The 16,104-nt window shown below is 39.9% G+C and overlaps 1 long non-coding RNA gene across 1 annotated transcript; it reads right to left on the reverse strand.

The window, feature by feature from the left end:
* Window positions 1–3,483: 3,483 nt before the first annotated feature.
* On the reverse strand, window positions 3,484–7,604 carry LOC133630502 (uncharacterized). Its single transcript, XR_009821263.1, has 4 exons — window positions 7,518–7,604; window positions 6,439–6,833; window positions 6,215–6,313; window positions 3,484–5,948 (listed from the first exon to the last, which is right to left on the reverse strand). It is a non-coding gene; the product is annotated as an uncharacterized LOC133630502 (long non-coding RNA).
* Window positions 7,605–16,104: the final 8,500 nt, after the last annotated feature.

Genomic DNA, 16,104 nt, shown 5'->3' on the forward strand with positions numbered 1-16,104 from the left:
AACATGATATTCTCAATTTCAATATCAAGTGTGTCTGCACCATGATGGACACAATTGTTCATTATGTGTGCTGGGCAACCCAACCCATCAGCGTCTTATTCTGGAGCAGCTTTTTCAAATTTGCATACACATTCTTCCCCCCTTCATCACGTCTGATTCCTCCGAAGTTTGTGTTGCAGTTGTCACCAGTAAATGCTATACATTTTTCTGACAAATTATTTTTTCTCAGTGTTTCAATCAACAAGTTTGCAATGGTGTCCGCTGTCTCATTAGGTGTGTCTTTGACCTCAAGCAATGTTGATTGTACACCACCTTTCTTCCAGTCAAAATACTGGATTATGATTGGGAATATTTTCACTGCACCATGGTTACTCCCATCTGTAGCGATGCCACAGTACTTTATTTCTTTGAGCGCCTCTAGCGCAATGTCGATGCTGTGGGGCGCTATAACACTGTTGACAATCGCCTCTGTTTTGGTGCGTGCACTTGAAAACTTTTTTTGCCGTGTCTGAGTCTGGGAATGCTTTTTTCAGCAAAGCACTGGTGCAATCCATCGACTTGTAACTGTTATGGTGTTTGACTGTGTGGAATGCTAAAACACCCTCTGCTGCGTTTACAACGTCTTCTCCTTTTCCAGGTCGCACAAAGTACTCTGTCAATTTAGTAGACGAGCTCTCGCCCCGCACAGCTGTTTTGTGCTTTTTAGTGTCAATATGGGCTTGTAGATCTTTAGCCCCTTTATTTGCCACAGATACGTACGTTCCTGCTTTGCACACGCTGCATTCTGCTTCCCATGTGTCACGGCCAGTACAAAAACACAAATACTTTTTTTGCAAATCCTCCGTGAAATTGCATTTACGTTTCGGCATGTTTGTCTGTCTCTTGTCTGCCGGGAGGTTATCGGGAGAGGCGCTGAATACCGGGAGTCTTCCGCTAAAAACGGGAAGGTTGGCAAGTATGGTCTCTGAATTCACTCACTAGCTCTCTCGCTCTGTGTCTCTGCCCCTCCCTCACAAATTGTTCTGCGTGCGCACACCTTCAGTTTGTTTTGTTTAAGTTACCCTGTTGTAGTTGGACTAAGGGAGGTGACGGCTCAGACACCAGAGGGCAATATATACAAATATTTATTATGTAGGCAGCTCCTTCCTTACAGGCAAGTGTGCCGATTGCCGGTAAATGATTGCAGCTGGTGGCAGCTGCAGGGCGGAGACGCGCGTCCCTGGATGTGCGCCGCGGTCGTGGGCGTGTTCCGAGGTGCGTTCGTCAGGACGAACAGATGAGGGCGCATTCCTGGCCGTGACAAACCCTGGACGTACAATGAAAAGACACGCAACCCTAATTCAAAATGCCGGACATTTGAGGCATTTAAAAAAAAACGCCCGGACACGCCCTCAAAAGAGGACATGTCCGGGGAAAAGAGGACGTATGGTCAGCCTACCTAAATAGCTGAAGCTGAGTGGAAATGTATGGGTGAGGGCCGACATCCGGGCAACTGAGCTACATACGGGTTCTTCGAGCCATAGCAACCAGACTGGCGTTGAAAACATACCGTTGCCATTACTCTTTAACCTGTCGACCTACGCTGGTTAAACCCGTCATTCTGCCTCCAAAATGCCGAAAAACTGTGTTGTTTTTGGTTGTGCTAACCACAACTGGAAACAGGGAAAACAAAGGTTGTATTTTGTTCTGCCAAAGCGTGATAAAAGCCCACAGAGACGAGACAAATGGCTTGCAGCTTTACACTGGGAAAACGAGGACGGTTCTCACTGGAGTCCCCCAAAGTCCCGGGTCGTGTGTTCGGATCACTTCGTTTCTGGTAAATATAAGGAACAAAAATCCACCTTCTTAACCACAACTTGGCTATACCGTCCGTGCTAATGTTGCACTTGTTGAATTTGTACCTTATAATGTTTGACAGCTGAAGTTGTTGTTGTACAAAAATAACATGCGGTATAGACTATATAGTCTATAGCCTAGCTAGCTATTTTCGAAAACCGGACAACGAGAGGATACCAAAGGCAGCGTTAAGATGGACACCACCGGGAAAACGTAAGCCAGGGCGGCCAAAGAACACCTGGCGAAGAACAGTTGAAGGGGAGCTGAAAGAGATGAAGCTTACATGGGGCGAGGCACAGAGACGAGCACAGCAGCGAGATGAATGGCGTCGAGTCGTCGAAGCCTTATTTCCCATCCGGGAAGAAGAGGATTAAGTTAAGTAAGTAATATACTATATAGTCTATAGCCTAGCTAGCTATTTTCGAAAACCGGTTTCGTTTAAATTTGCACTTAACAGTTGGGTTTTTAAAAAACAATAAACCCTATAATTTTCATGTTGCCATTCAATACATGTAGCCCTCAAATCTCTCAATATTTTATACACTAACACTTGATCTTGTTGTTGATAACTTCCGCGTCTCTTTCTTAGTAGCGCGCAGGCTAAGCTAACTAGCCAGCTAAGCTAAGCCTGAGAAGCTTTAAAGTTCACTGAGACGAGTCTGGCGCAAATAATAAATTTTCGTTTTTTCACACGATATGCGAATAAGTAAAAATGCGTAAATGAAGGATTTAACGCCGACTTCCAAGCCACAACGCTCGTTAAATGCTTTTTCTGTCAATGCTGTGTTCGCTGTGAGCTGGTTTGTTTTCAACGAATTCCCGGTTGCTAGGGGATTGGTAAGCGGAAGTGACGTAGGTCCGCCCTCACCCATTGGCGCACCTTCAAGCAGCAGTTCCAACTGTACATGGCGGCTATGGGACTGCAGGATGAGCCGGATGCAAGGAAGGTCGCGTTACTGCTTACAATAGCAGGCCCACATGCCATTGAAGTTTGCAACACTTTTGTGTTTGACAATCCAGATGACAAAAACAAGTTGGATGTTGTCATTGAGAAGTTTGATGCTCATTGCTCTCCCAAGAACAATGACAGATATGTGTTCCCTTCAAGAGTGCAAGCTCATGGAGAAAGTTTTGACAGTTTTGTGACTGATTTGAGGCTGAAAGCACAAACCTGCAACTTTGCTACACTGAAGAACTCTATGATAAGGGACCAGATTGTATGTGGCATAGAAGACAAACAAGTCAGAGAAAGACTGTTGAGAGAGACAGAATTGTCGTTCACTGTAAAAACTGTTGCCTAGATCTAACTCAATAAAAATAAGGCAACATTTTCCAAGCAATTGTTGTTAGTTTAGTCAACTAATTGGTATTTTGAGTAAGTAGAACTTAATAATATGCATTTCGATTTATGCAAAAAGATTAAGTTGCGTTTACAGAAAAAGCCAACAAATTGAGTAAAATCCATGTAAAAAAACATCAGCATAATAAACACACAAGACTTAATTAAAATAAGTAACATTTAAATGAAAAAATAATTGTACTCAATTTTATTAATTTTGACCAACTTACCCTTTCTTTGTTTTGAAAATGGAAACTGCTTAAAATAATTACTTAGAATAATAATTAAAAAATCAAGACATATCAAATTCCAACCTTTATTAAATCATTACCATATAAAAACAGTGGCAATGAGCTGGACAGTATGAACAGTCAACATCCATATTTAGTGCATAGAATGCATGACCTCAACTTTTTAAAGTGCTGTATAGAACACCTTCACAGTAGTTTTCTTTTTTTAACCGTATACATATTATTAAAACATTTTCACAAGCCATATCCAAACCGTGTCAATAAGCTGGAGAGTATTAACAGTCAAGAACATCAGTATATGGTATAGCTCGGTTGGTAGAGCGGCCGTGCCAGCAACTTGAGGGTTGCAGGTTCGATCCCCGCTTCCGCCATCCCAGTCACTGCCGTTGTGTCCTTGGGCAAGACACTTTACCCACCTGCTCCCAGTGCCACCCACACTGGTTTAAAATGTAACTTAGATATTGGCTTTCACTATGTAAAGCGCTTTGAGTCACTTGAGAAAAAGCGCTATATAAATGTAATTCACTTCACTTATTTAGTGCATAAAAGAATGCATGACCTCAGCATCTCAAGTTTTACTTTGAACATTCACAGTAGTTTCTTGCTAAAACAATTTAACATTAAGATTATCTGTACTTCTGTAACAATTCACAAGCAGAACACCTTCACCATAGTGTCTTTCAGTGTGTATATTTTGAAACATTTTAACTTAAACAACTCACAGATCCCTCCTTCTGACCAGCTGGAGCTTCACAGTGGGGCAATTTAGTGTGTATAAAACATTAAAAAAAACTTAATTTACACACACCAGAAACGATGACCTGGAGCTTTGTATAAAACCTGAACAGGACAAGCCGTTACAACATTCTGAAGAATTCCACTCAATGAACAATGTATAATGATTTTGAACAGACAAGAAAATAGCTGTTCAAAAGTGCAAGCTGACAGTCATGGCTCACTGCCTAAGCTAGAAGCTTGTTTTTGAGAGTCATGAATTTGGGGGTTGGTTTTGGGCGCAGTGTGTCGAGTAGGGATGATGTTTGATAAGGAATTATCGAGTTCGAGCCTATTATCGAATCCTCTTATCGAACCGATTCCTTATCGAGTCCAGATAGGTTGTTGTATATGGAAAAAACCACACAATATTTGGTTTAACAAAAGCTCACTTTTATTGTATAATAAAAAAATAAAATCTAATAAATAAATAAATATTGACTGTTACCCACCTAAAAAAATAAAATAAAATAAATAAATATTGACTGTTGTTACCCAAAGTATATTAAGTGGGATTTTTCAGAAAAACTCTCTGTGATCACTATAGGTGTATAAATAATAATATAGTGTTAAATAAAATCAGTCCCTTGGGCACAAAACTGAAAAAAATATAGCTCTCCAAAAGTGCACTTCTGCTGCTATTTGACATAACCGTTTGTTATGATGCTTTGACATTTTTGCATTTTATTTCTTTATTGAAAGACAATTCTATGAAGAGAAAAGTTGTTTGCAAATGTGGTTACAATGCTAAAAAATGAAAAGTTAAAGCTAAAAAAAAAAAAACACTTTATTGAGTTAACATTATTTCTTTATAGGGGGAAAAATGTTATGAGCTAGAGAATATAACAACTACACTACCCAGCATGCAACGGGAGTTACGAGCATGCGCGGTATCCCCGAAAAGTGTTGCATGTTGCCACGCTGTAAAAGTAAACGTCAAGAACTCAGCCAACACGCCTCGTCTGCATTATTTATAATTAGACAGACAACACATCTACAGTGTGATTTTGTTTTGTTTACAAGGAAAGAAAAACAAAAGTTAAAAAAGGGAGATATGTTGTATATATATGTATGTGCTGCGGTTGTTTTAAGAACGTTGCGACAGCTGCCGTAAAGGAGGTGCGTTGCTAGCCTGGTTGCTATGTTTCCGGTTGGTCGTAAAAGTGTTCGTCATGTGTTTTACCCTGCTAAAATCTCTCAGTAAAGTTATTCGATGGATTATAGCTTTTGTTTTGAACTTTATTACACCTTGGAGCGCTTTTTCCCGTCCATTGTTTTCCTGCTTTCGCTATCTGCTCCTAATGACTGAGCTACGTGACGTCATTTCTTGTGATGTCCCACGGAGCATTTCTGGTCGGGACGGGATTCGAATAAAGAATCAACTCTTTTCCTTTACTATAGTGGTCTCGATAACGGGTACCGGTTCTCAAAAAGGGATTCGAGTCCCAGGACTCGGTTCTTTTCTTATCAAACAACCGGGAAAACCGGTTTCGAATATCATCCCTGGTGTCGAGTCCCACAAAAAGTCTTTGAAACACCTCAAATGTTTTGGAAAGTTTGGATGGATACTCCAGATTAAGTACATACGTCAACCCCAGAAGTAGGCAGCATGCTTTGGCCAGGTTTCCAAGATGAGTAAGGACTGGTACTCCCTCAATGATGATTCCTACTGCATTTGGCTCACGACAGATGTAGATGCTCATATTCTTCATTTCCAGGTCCTCATGAACAGTGGTCTCTGCAGTTCCCTTTCAGATACAAAAACAGTAATTTAAAAAAACAAACATCTAATTTTATATTTAATATAACTTGTGTGATTTAATCCAGATAATGATTACTTTTGTGAAGACCATTTTGAAAACTTTTGAATTCTAATTTGAGATCTTGTACATTAAACTTGGTACAATAGATGCATTTCCAGCCACATGCTTTTTATTGGCATATAAAAAACCTGAATAGAACCACCAAGCTTGTACATCAGACTGATCCAAACCTGCTTTTAAACAATACTTACACAGTAGTCAGAGATTAGCTCCTGTCCACTCTCTCCCGTGTACTCTATGAGGCATCTCAGAGTCACATCTCTCTTCATCACTGCAGAGGCACTTGGGTCCTAGAGTTAATAGATGAATAATAAATAAATGAATTTTGTTGGCAATTTTACTCCAAATCTGTGATACCGTTATTAGAGCATGATTACAGATTCAGTTTTAAACTTTTAAACCACTTTTAACCCACCTGTATCAGTTCCATCAACAAGTTCTTGATGCGCTGACCATCTTTCCTTAAATTCTGCCACCCCAGCAGGAGACTTGGCTACAACTTCCTGTCTTCTCCAACTGTATACGTTCTGGCCATCATATCATTGATGCTCCTGGCACAGTCCTTTTACACAGAGGGCAGGTGAATGAAGGACTTACTTGAGGTGAGTTGAGGAATTTGACTTCTGGGTGGTATCTTGACAGATGAGAGTGAAGGGAACTCCAGCATTTAAAAGAGCATGCATGGGCAACGTATATGAAAGCAAGGGAAGGCATGGCTGTGTCCAAAGGTCCCATGGTGCAGTCTGTAATGCTTTAAAAATCACTCTTGGTTGGTACTACAGTGCTGCACAACTTACAGGGCCATCCCATCTGTCATTGGAGAGAGAGATAAAAAAAAGACAAGTTATGGTTCATGTCTAACCTCTTGGATATATAAGCCTAATGAGAGCCCTTTATATCGGGTTTTTTTTACACCCTAATATACTCAATTGCAGTGTTTCCTCTAGATTTTTTTGAAGCCGCGGTGGTCTAAGTTGGTAACCTAGCAACAGTAGGGGGGTCCGGGGACATGCCCCCACGGAAGAACATTTTGAAAAATGACCCTTTAAATGGTGACTACTGGTGAAATTTTGGGGGGAGGAAATGTTGAGATTGAGACTTACACAATGAGTGTTATTCTTACAAGAGTAGCGTTTTGCCTAAGAGTGTGCATGGACAACAGGTCTGAGGGGGCTTCAGATAGCTCTGTCAAGTATACCTAGCTAGCTGCTAGCAACTTTTAATGCAAGCTAGTGAAGCAGCTTTAATGTGGCTGCTTATAAACTGAAGAATAAAATATTAAACTACCAAACAAAGAACACGCTAGTTATAAACTGCACAGCTATAAACAATGTTTGGTTGAAGTTAATGAGCTGTTGGAGGTAAGGGCACATTCGAAATGGCGGTCGGCGGGAAAAGTAGCAAACTAAATATAACGCTGAGCCATGCTTTTGAAAATGTATACATTTCAATCCTGGCAAATACTGACTTTTAACAATATAAATTGTTACTTACATGAGTCCGGTAAAGTGTTTCCTTGGGCTCCGTGAAGAGACGTGTCTGGGCTTGTTCTTCCACAGCTGCATGCAGGTGGGCGGGGCCTGACGTTTTAGGTCTGATATAAACCTTTCAACTGAGTTTTGCTAAATCAATTTATGTTGGAAGTCCAATAAAATACATTTGATCACATAAAAAAGTAAGTTACGAAAATATTCACACTTTTTACTTACAGATAACTCAAAAACTATAAAAAATAAAAATACATTGATTTATTGGAATAAATATACTTTTAACAATAAAGTATATTGGACAATACCACTGAAAGAGTTTTTACAGTGTTGGCTGTTGTTATGCTGTTTGGACTTATGCGTGCCCTGAACCTCAGCTACACTTTTGAGGTCATCCAAAACATTTGCATGGATCTGCTTTGATCATTAGTGAGGTCTTAGAACATGCTACTTGGAAGCTTCAACGTGTTGAGCTTGTGTAAAGATGGAAAAGCACAGCTGTAGGACAACATACATTTTCATACATTGTATACATTGCATTGTCCATTGCAAAACACTAAATGTTCTAATAACTCCTTTTGTTACTCAAGCAGAAATGTGCAAATAAACAATATACATTGTACAGTACTATCATAGGTATTACACCTTTCATTAATCAGGTGACAATTGGCGAGGCTTCATTAAAGACTTGGCGTGAACTTTACTCTTAATCATTAATGAAACCTTAACAAAGAAAACTAGCTTTAATTGTTATTATTTGTTACTGAAATTGCATTTGCAATGATTTGGAGTAAGGTTTACTAATGACAATTTCCAGTGTCAGTCTCTGAGGTACACGGTGCACTAAAGAGCCTGGACACAAGTAAAGCAGCAGGACCTGACCAAATTCTACCTTTTCTCTTCAGATTGGCTGCACATTTTGTTGCTGAGCCTCTCTCATGTATTTTTCAATGAATGAATGAATGTATTTATTCCGTCAGACAGACATATAGAGCAACACTTCATCACTCTTTGTAGTTTGACAGACATGCAACGGCACCCACCCAAAAGGGATACGGGAAAAAAGCAGGAATGCTTATCCATGTCCCGCCCCTAATTTACAATCAACTTATATGTTGGTTATATATGTTGCTTATATATGTTGCTTATATATGTTGGTTATATATGTTGCTTATATAGTCCAAGTTTCAACAGCAGATTTGATGGATACATGACAATTTCAGAACAAGTATAACATATGATAATGACAAGTCAGTATACATACACCAATATGGATATAATAGCATTGAGTGACCATGAGATTAGCTCCATCTTGCCTGGGTATCTTTCGTCTTCTGCAGCCTTCTCTGGTGTGTTATGTCCCTTATTCCACAGTGACTTCTTTTGCACCTGTGTCCCACAGTTGAGATAGTCCAAACAACTAGTCATGTTTTTGATAGTTTTTCCCAACAACACATTTCTTACCGCAAGGTTGAACACTCTTAGGCTAGAAGACAGATGAATTCCTCCGCTCACATTGTCCCACAGTTTCACCCCCGCTATAGATCACGTTTGAGCCTTGAATGTGGAATTGACTATGTTATGTTGGAATTTCAGAATTGTGGACCATCTCTGAGTGAAAACAGACTCTGTATATTTGCAGGTGGAGCCCTTTGTGTGGCCATAAACATAACTTGAAGGCTCCTGTATTGGATTATATCATGTAGTATAAGAAAATGACTCATTATGAACAGATCATTGGTATGAGCTCTATATGGGGCATAATGTATCATTCTAATTGTCTTTTTCTTTTTCACTTTTTATGCCTTTTAACCTGAGTCTTACAAGTAAAAGCCTTCCAAAAATCAAGAAATGGGCTTTCTTCTTCCCCTGTTAAAAGGAGGTGAATCCATAAATATAAATAACTACAGAGCCATTTCCAAATTGGATTAATGTTGTAAGAGTTAGTGAGAAGTGCTTTCTGATGACTTCACAGCCCTGAAACACTATCCCCTATTTGTTCCCACTACCGCACCTTAAGTTGGAGTCCTTCATCTCGTTATATGCAAATATAATGACAATAAAGTCCATTCTATTCTATTCTTTTCTTTGATTCAATGAATAAGTTGGTGAGCAGTAGAAAAACAGCTGATGAGGAAGTTTGGCGGCAAACTTGTCACACCTGTTGTGCTTGTCAGGTCAGGTGATTTCCCAGAAAAGCCACGCAGGCATTTACCTGACGTGGCCACAAGGGGCGCTTGTAGAAGACTTCTTGCCAGTTGACTGCTGCCACTTTTCAGCAATAGCGCCACCAGGGGGTGCACTGCAAAAACTGAAATCTAAGTAAGATGAAATATCTCAAATAAGGGTGATATTTGCTTATTTTCTGTCTGATAAGATCATTCTTCTCACTAAGCAGATTTGATGTTAGAGTGTTTTAACTGTTTTAACTGTTTTGCTCCTAAATGATCTCAGTAAGATATTACAGCTTGTTGCTGAGATTTGATGACCTATATTGAGTAAAACATGCTTGAAACTAGAATATCAACTGTTGCAAAGCTGTGTCATCAACACTCACAAGTATAAAACTACTTTTTTAAAGTAATCATTTCTTATTTCAAGCATGAAATAAAAAATCACGACTTTGACACAATTGTGTCTTATAATTAAAACAGATGACAGCCAAATGGACTTTGCTGTTTTATTTTCAATGAAACAATAGAAAACACGTACTCATATAGTAGTACAGCTGGCACAGTACAGTAAACTGACCGTTAATATTTAAACATTTCACATTTCTAACAATTGTGAACAGAAATAGTTCATGCACATTCAGATAAATTCTTCAAAATGACAATTAAAAACATTTTGGCCGGGGGCCGGGCTGTATATATGCGCACTAATTGACTGAAAGAGCACGCACTTGGCGCGATGATGTCATGTTATGGATGGAAAAATGCATTTTTAGAGCATATGATTTGCCTGAGCGGCTAGGAGACCCCGAGAGTAACAAGCGCTTGCCTTGTTGCCTTTCCATTAAGAACAATAAACTAGTTTTTAGTATAAGTTTGCTGGTTTCAAGAAATGTAATGCTGAGCACATATCATTATGTCAAGATAATGGCACTAGCATTTACTTCATTTAAGAATATTTTTCAACATATTGAGCAAAAAGGTCTCTTTTTTTTTCTACCAAGAAAAGTGCACTTGTTATTAGTGAGAATATACTTATTTTAAGGTATTTTTGGGTTCATTGAGGTTAGCTAATTTTACTTGTTTTGGAAAGTCTTGACAAGCCACATTTTATTGCTCTATTGGCAGATAATTTTGCTTAGTTCAAATAAAATACCCCACATTTTTGTATTTAAAAAAAAAAGACAAGCTGCAAAAAAAGATGACTATGTCTAGAGTGTAGGCAGTGCTGTTAAGTTTCTCTGTGTGTGAATAAGTGGAGAATGCGGAAACTTTGAGGCATGATGCAGCTGACTTGTTGATAAACTAGTTTGAGAAGAATGTTTTTGTTTTGTTCATAAGTGGACTGTACTTTTCACTTTTGTAAATATTGACTATTGTGTGTGAAGTCCTACTAAAGGTGAACATTCACTTGAAGAATTAGGCCATCAAGTTAAGAGAAATGGCTTGAAAAATGTGGATCAAGGATACTTTATTGAATTGATTTGACTTTTATATTTGAGATTGTCACCTTATTGTGGTTAAGAGCTACCAGCAGGAGCTTAGTCTTCAGGTGGCACACCCAAGTTGCACAGGTGTGACAAAGTACAATCCTCTTCTCCAGGATGGAGTTGGACTCACAGGGCCTGATTTGTTCAAGGTTTGCGTGTACTAAAACAGGTGCAAACCTGATGGCACACGCAGAGCTGATCTACTAAACCTGTGCAAAGTGGATGGCGTCTCTTAAGTGAGCAGAATATGCAAAATAATATGCAGAATATATGCTGATCATTAAAACAGCCACAATACTGGGAGAAAATGCCAATATAATGATTGATCACGCCCAATATGATTTATCAACACTCATGGCTGTGGTGCCAGCACTATTTAGCTTTTATTTAGTAAGTGTGCACACTGACACTTCCACACACGGCTGCAGGATCAGTGCTTGTGCTCCACACACACACATTTTACACATATCCTCTTTTCAGCAACATCATTTTATAGCTGCTAAACCACTTAAGGGGCTAATCAAAACACACTTGATTGATGCATTTTTGTGGAATTTTTTTTTTTTTTAAGTTCTTTTTTACAATAAGCAAACCCCAAAAGCAGTGAAGTTGTCTCGTTGTGTGAATGGTAAATAAAAAGAGAATACAACAAATCCTTTCCAACTTATATTCAATTGAATAGACTTTAAAGACAAGATACTAAATGTTCAAACTGGAAAACTTTATTTTTTGCAAATATTAGCTCATTTGGAATTTGATGCCTGCAACATGTTTCAAAAAAGCTGGCACAAGTGGCAAAAAAGAGTGAGAAAGTTGAGGAATGTTCATCAAACACTTATGTGGAACATCCCACAGGTGAACAGGCTAATTGGGAACAGGTGGGTGCCATGATTGGGTATAAAAGCAGCTTCCAAGGACGGGGCGAGGGTCACCACTTTGTCAACAAATGCCTGAGCAAATTGTTTAAACCTTGTGTGGTGTTCGGGTCTGTGGGACCCGTTTTCGATTTTCATTAAAAGAAAAATGATACAATTAATTCATTTTTCAAACTGAGACTCACTGGCTTTGGCTCATTTTCTGTGAAGAACATACGTTTGTATATCAGAATACATATTTAATGACCACACACCCTAAACCCCCCCTACACATTTCTATTTCATATAAGATGTCCGGGTCCACTGGACCCGGGGCTAATAGAAATGTGGAAATTGATGTTCTGTGTACCACACACACACACACACACACACACACACACACACACACACACACACACACACACACACACACACACACACACACACACACACACACACACACACACACACACACACACACACACACACACACACACACACACACACACACACACACACACACAGCAGGCCTAGACAGGGGGAGGACAGAGTGTAGGTACACAGAACATCAGAGGGTCAAATGTGCGACAAAATGAGAGCAGACAGTGTTGACAAACAATGTTGCAACCTTGTGTGGGAACCGCAGGTGCAGAAACACAAAAGAAGAATCACTGTGGGATGCAGAAACTGACAAAGAAATTTCCATGCAACGTTCATATTGTTGTTACTCAGCCAGTGTTTGTGGGTCTTAAACTTAGACTTACTTTTTATTGTCATTCAAATTTGAACTTTACAGTACAGATAAGAACAAAATTGTGTTGCATTAGCTCATGATAGTGCAACATAAAAGAGCAATAAGGTGCAGATATAAATAAATAAATTACTGTACAGATAAATATATTGCACTTTTGCATATGCACCCACATTTATGAATGTATGTTATATTGTCTTTATATTCCAGCGAGTTCATCCATTTTTGGGGGGAATTGAGGGGATAATTTAATTATGATGCGTTCAAGAGTCTTACGGCCTGAGGGAAGAAGCTGTTACAGAACCTGGAGGTTCTGCTTCGGAGGCTGCGGAACCTCTTTCTAGAGTCCAGCAGTGAAAACAGTCCTTGGTGGGGTTGGGAGGAGTCTCTGCAGATTTTCTGAGCTTTGGTCAGGCAGCGGCTTTTTGCCATCTCCTGGATAGGAGGAAGAGGAGTCCTGATGATCTTTTCCACCGTCCTCACCACTCTCTGGAGAGACTTCCAGTCTGAGGCACTGTAGGCTCTCTGTAGTGCCTCTGTAGAATGTGCTGAGAATGTGGGGAGGGAGCTGTGCTCTTTTCATCCATTCATTCAAGAGCAGACCAGCATTACAGGGAGACAGAACAGGATCAAACATTACAGGGAGACAGAATAGGATCAAACATTACAAGGAGACAGAACAGGATCACTGATGGGTCTGCCAACTTCCAGCGCCTCTTAAAAAAAAAGGTGAGAAACAGGTAAACGCTGGGAGGTGAGGAAAAAAATGCAGTGTAAACCTGGGCCGCTGGAGAGGGGGTCCAGACTGAGGCCAAGGGAAAAAAAACCTCATAGCCATAGCACCCATAAACATGTGTGTAAGAGGGAAACATCAAAGACCACAAAGGACATTAAAGACATTAAAGGCCTACTGAAATGAAATTGTTTCATTTAAACGGGGATAGCAGATCCATTCTATGTGTCATACTTGATCATTTCGCGATATTGCCATATTTTTGCTGAAAGGATTTAGTAGAGAACATCGACGATAAAGTTTGCAACTTTTGGTCACTGATAAAAAAAAGCTTTGCCTGTACCGGAAGTAGCGTGACGTCACAGGTTGAAGGGCTCCTCACATTTCCCCATTGTTTACACCAGCAGCGAGAGCGATTCGGACCGAGAAAGCGACGATTACCCCATTAATTTGAGCCAGGATGAAAGATTCATGGATGAGGTACGTGAGAGTGAAGGATTAGAGTGCAGTGCAGGATGTATCTTTTTTCGCTCTGACTGTAACTTAGGTACAAGGGCTCATTGGATTCCACACTTTCTCCTTTTTCTATTGTGGATCACGGATTTGTATTTTAAACCACCTCGGATACTATATCCTCTTGAAAATGAGAGTCGAGAACGCGAAATGGACATTCACAGTGACTTTTATCTCCATGACAATGCATCGGCGAAGCACTTCAGCTACGGAGCTAACGTGATAGCATCGGGCTTAACTGCAGATAGAAACAAAATAAATAAAACCCCGACTGGAAGGATAGACAGAAGATCAACAATACTATTAAACCATGGACATGTAAATACACGGTTAATGCTTTCCAGCCTGGCGAAGCTTAACAATGCTGTTGCTAACGACGCCATTGAAGCTAACTTAGCTACGGGACCTCACAGAGCTATGCTAAAAACATTAGCTCTCCACCTACGCCAGCCAGCACTCATCTGCTCATCAACACCCGTGCTCACCTGCGTTCCAGCGATCGACGGAGCGACGAAGGACTTCACCCGATCATCCGTGCGGTCGCCGGCTAGCGTCGGATAGCGCGTCTGCTAACCAAGTCAAAGTCCTCCTGGTTGTGTTGCTGCAGCCAGCCGCTAATACACAGATCCCACCTACAGCTTTCTTCTTTGCAGTCTCCATTGTTCATTAAACAAATTGCAAAAGATTCACCAACACAGATGTCCAGAATACTGTGGAATTTTGCGATGAAAACAGAGCTTTTTGTATTGTGATACAATGTGTCCCAATACTTCCGCTTCAATCATTGACGTCACGCGCAAACGTCATCATACATAGACGTTTTCAACCGGAAGTTTCCCGGGAAATTTAAAATGTCACTTTATAAGTTAACCCGGCCGTATTGGCATGTGTTGCAATGTTAAGATTTCATCATTGATATATAAACTATCAGACTGCGTGGTCGCTAGTAGTGGCTTTCAGTAGGCCTTTAAATTGTCAGGAAAGAAGAGGAAGGAATTTAAAAGGTAAAAATTTATATTTGTTTAAAAATCTTAAAGTAATTTTTAAGGTTGTATTTTTTTCTCTAAAATTGTCTTTCTGAAAGTTATAAGAAGCAAAGTAAAAAATATAAATGAATTCATTTAAACAAGTGAAGACCAAGTCTTTAAAATATTTTCTTGGATTTTCAAATTGTATTTGAGTTCTGTCTCTCTTAGAATTAGAAATGTCGAGCAAAGTGAGACCAGCGTGCTAGTAAATAAATACAATATAAAAAGTAGAGGCAGCTCACTGGTAAGTGCTGCTATTTGAGCTATTTTTAGAACAGGCCAGCGGGCGACTCATCTGGTCCTTACGGGCGACCTGGTGCCCGCGGGCACCGCCTTGGTGACCCCTGGTCTACTTGTTCATACAATAATGTGTGTCAAATGAGCTTTGACAGGGCGCAGGCTGGACTCTGGAGCCTACGTTAGCTGTCACCTGGCTGTGCTACACTCTGGACAAGTCACTAGTTCATGACAAAAAACAGTCGCCAGTTGATTGTAGAGCAAGGATGTGACTGTGCATGTGTGTTACACACATATCACTGTCGGACAAACATGTGCGCCCATTAGAGGCTGCATTGAATTGTATTGTGACACATTCAACTTCTACTCAGTAAGAAACATTGTTCTTAATAATTACTGAATAATGACCTTAGTTACCTTATCATGATGTGTTTCATGTGCTCTTGTAAAATGTGTCATTGAATAATAATACAGCATTTACATAATAATACTCTGACTTGTTAAGTGGTTCATCATGAAAGAAAATGAAACAAATTGGGTGCATGACGCCAGGCACTAGGGGTGTGGGAAAAAATCGATTCAAATTCGAATCACGATTCTCACGTTGAATCGATTCTCATTTTTAAAAAATCGATTTTACACACATATACACATTCTGTACATGTACAAGTACATATGCATACATCTACTCATGCACATAATCACGTTTCATCAAACATATATTAATGTTGTTGCCCTAGAGCAGGGGTCGGCAACCCGCGGCTCCGGAGCCGCATGCGGCTCAGCTACATACATGCCGAACCCCCCGATTTTCCCA

The sequence above is a fragment of the Entelurus aequoreus genome, linkage group LG15 (assembly GCF_033978785.1).
Source record: "Entelurus aequoreus isolate RoL-2023_Sb linkage group LG15, RoL_Eaeq_v1.1, whole genome shotgun sequence".
In the NCBI taxonomy this organism is placed as follows: Eukaryota; Metazoa; Chordata; class Actinopteri; order Syngnathiformes; family Syngnathidae; genus Entelurus; species Entelurus aequoreus.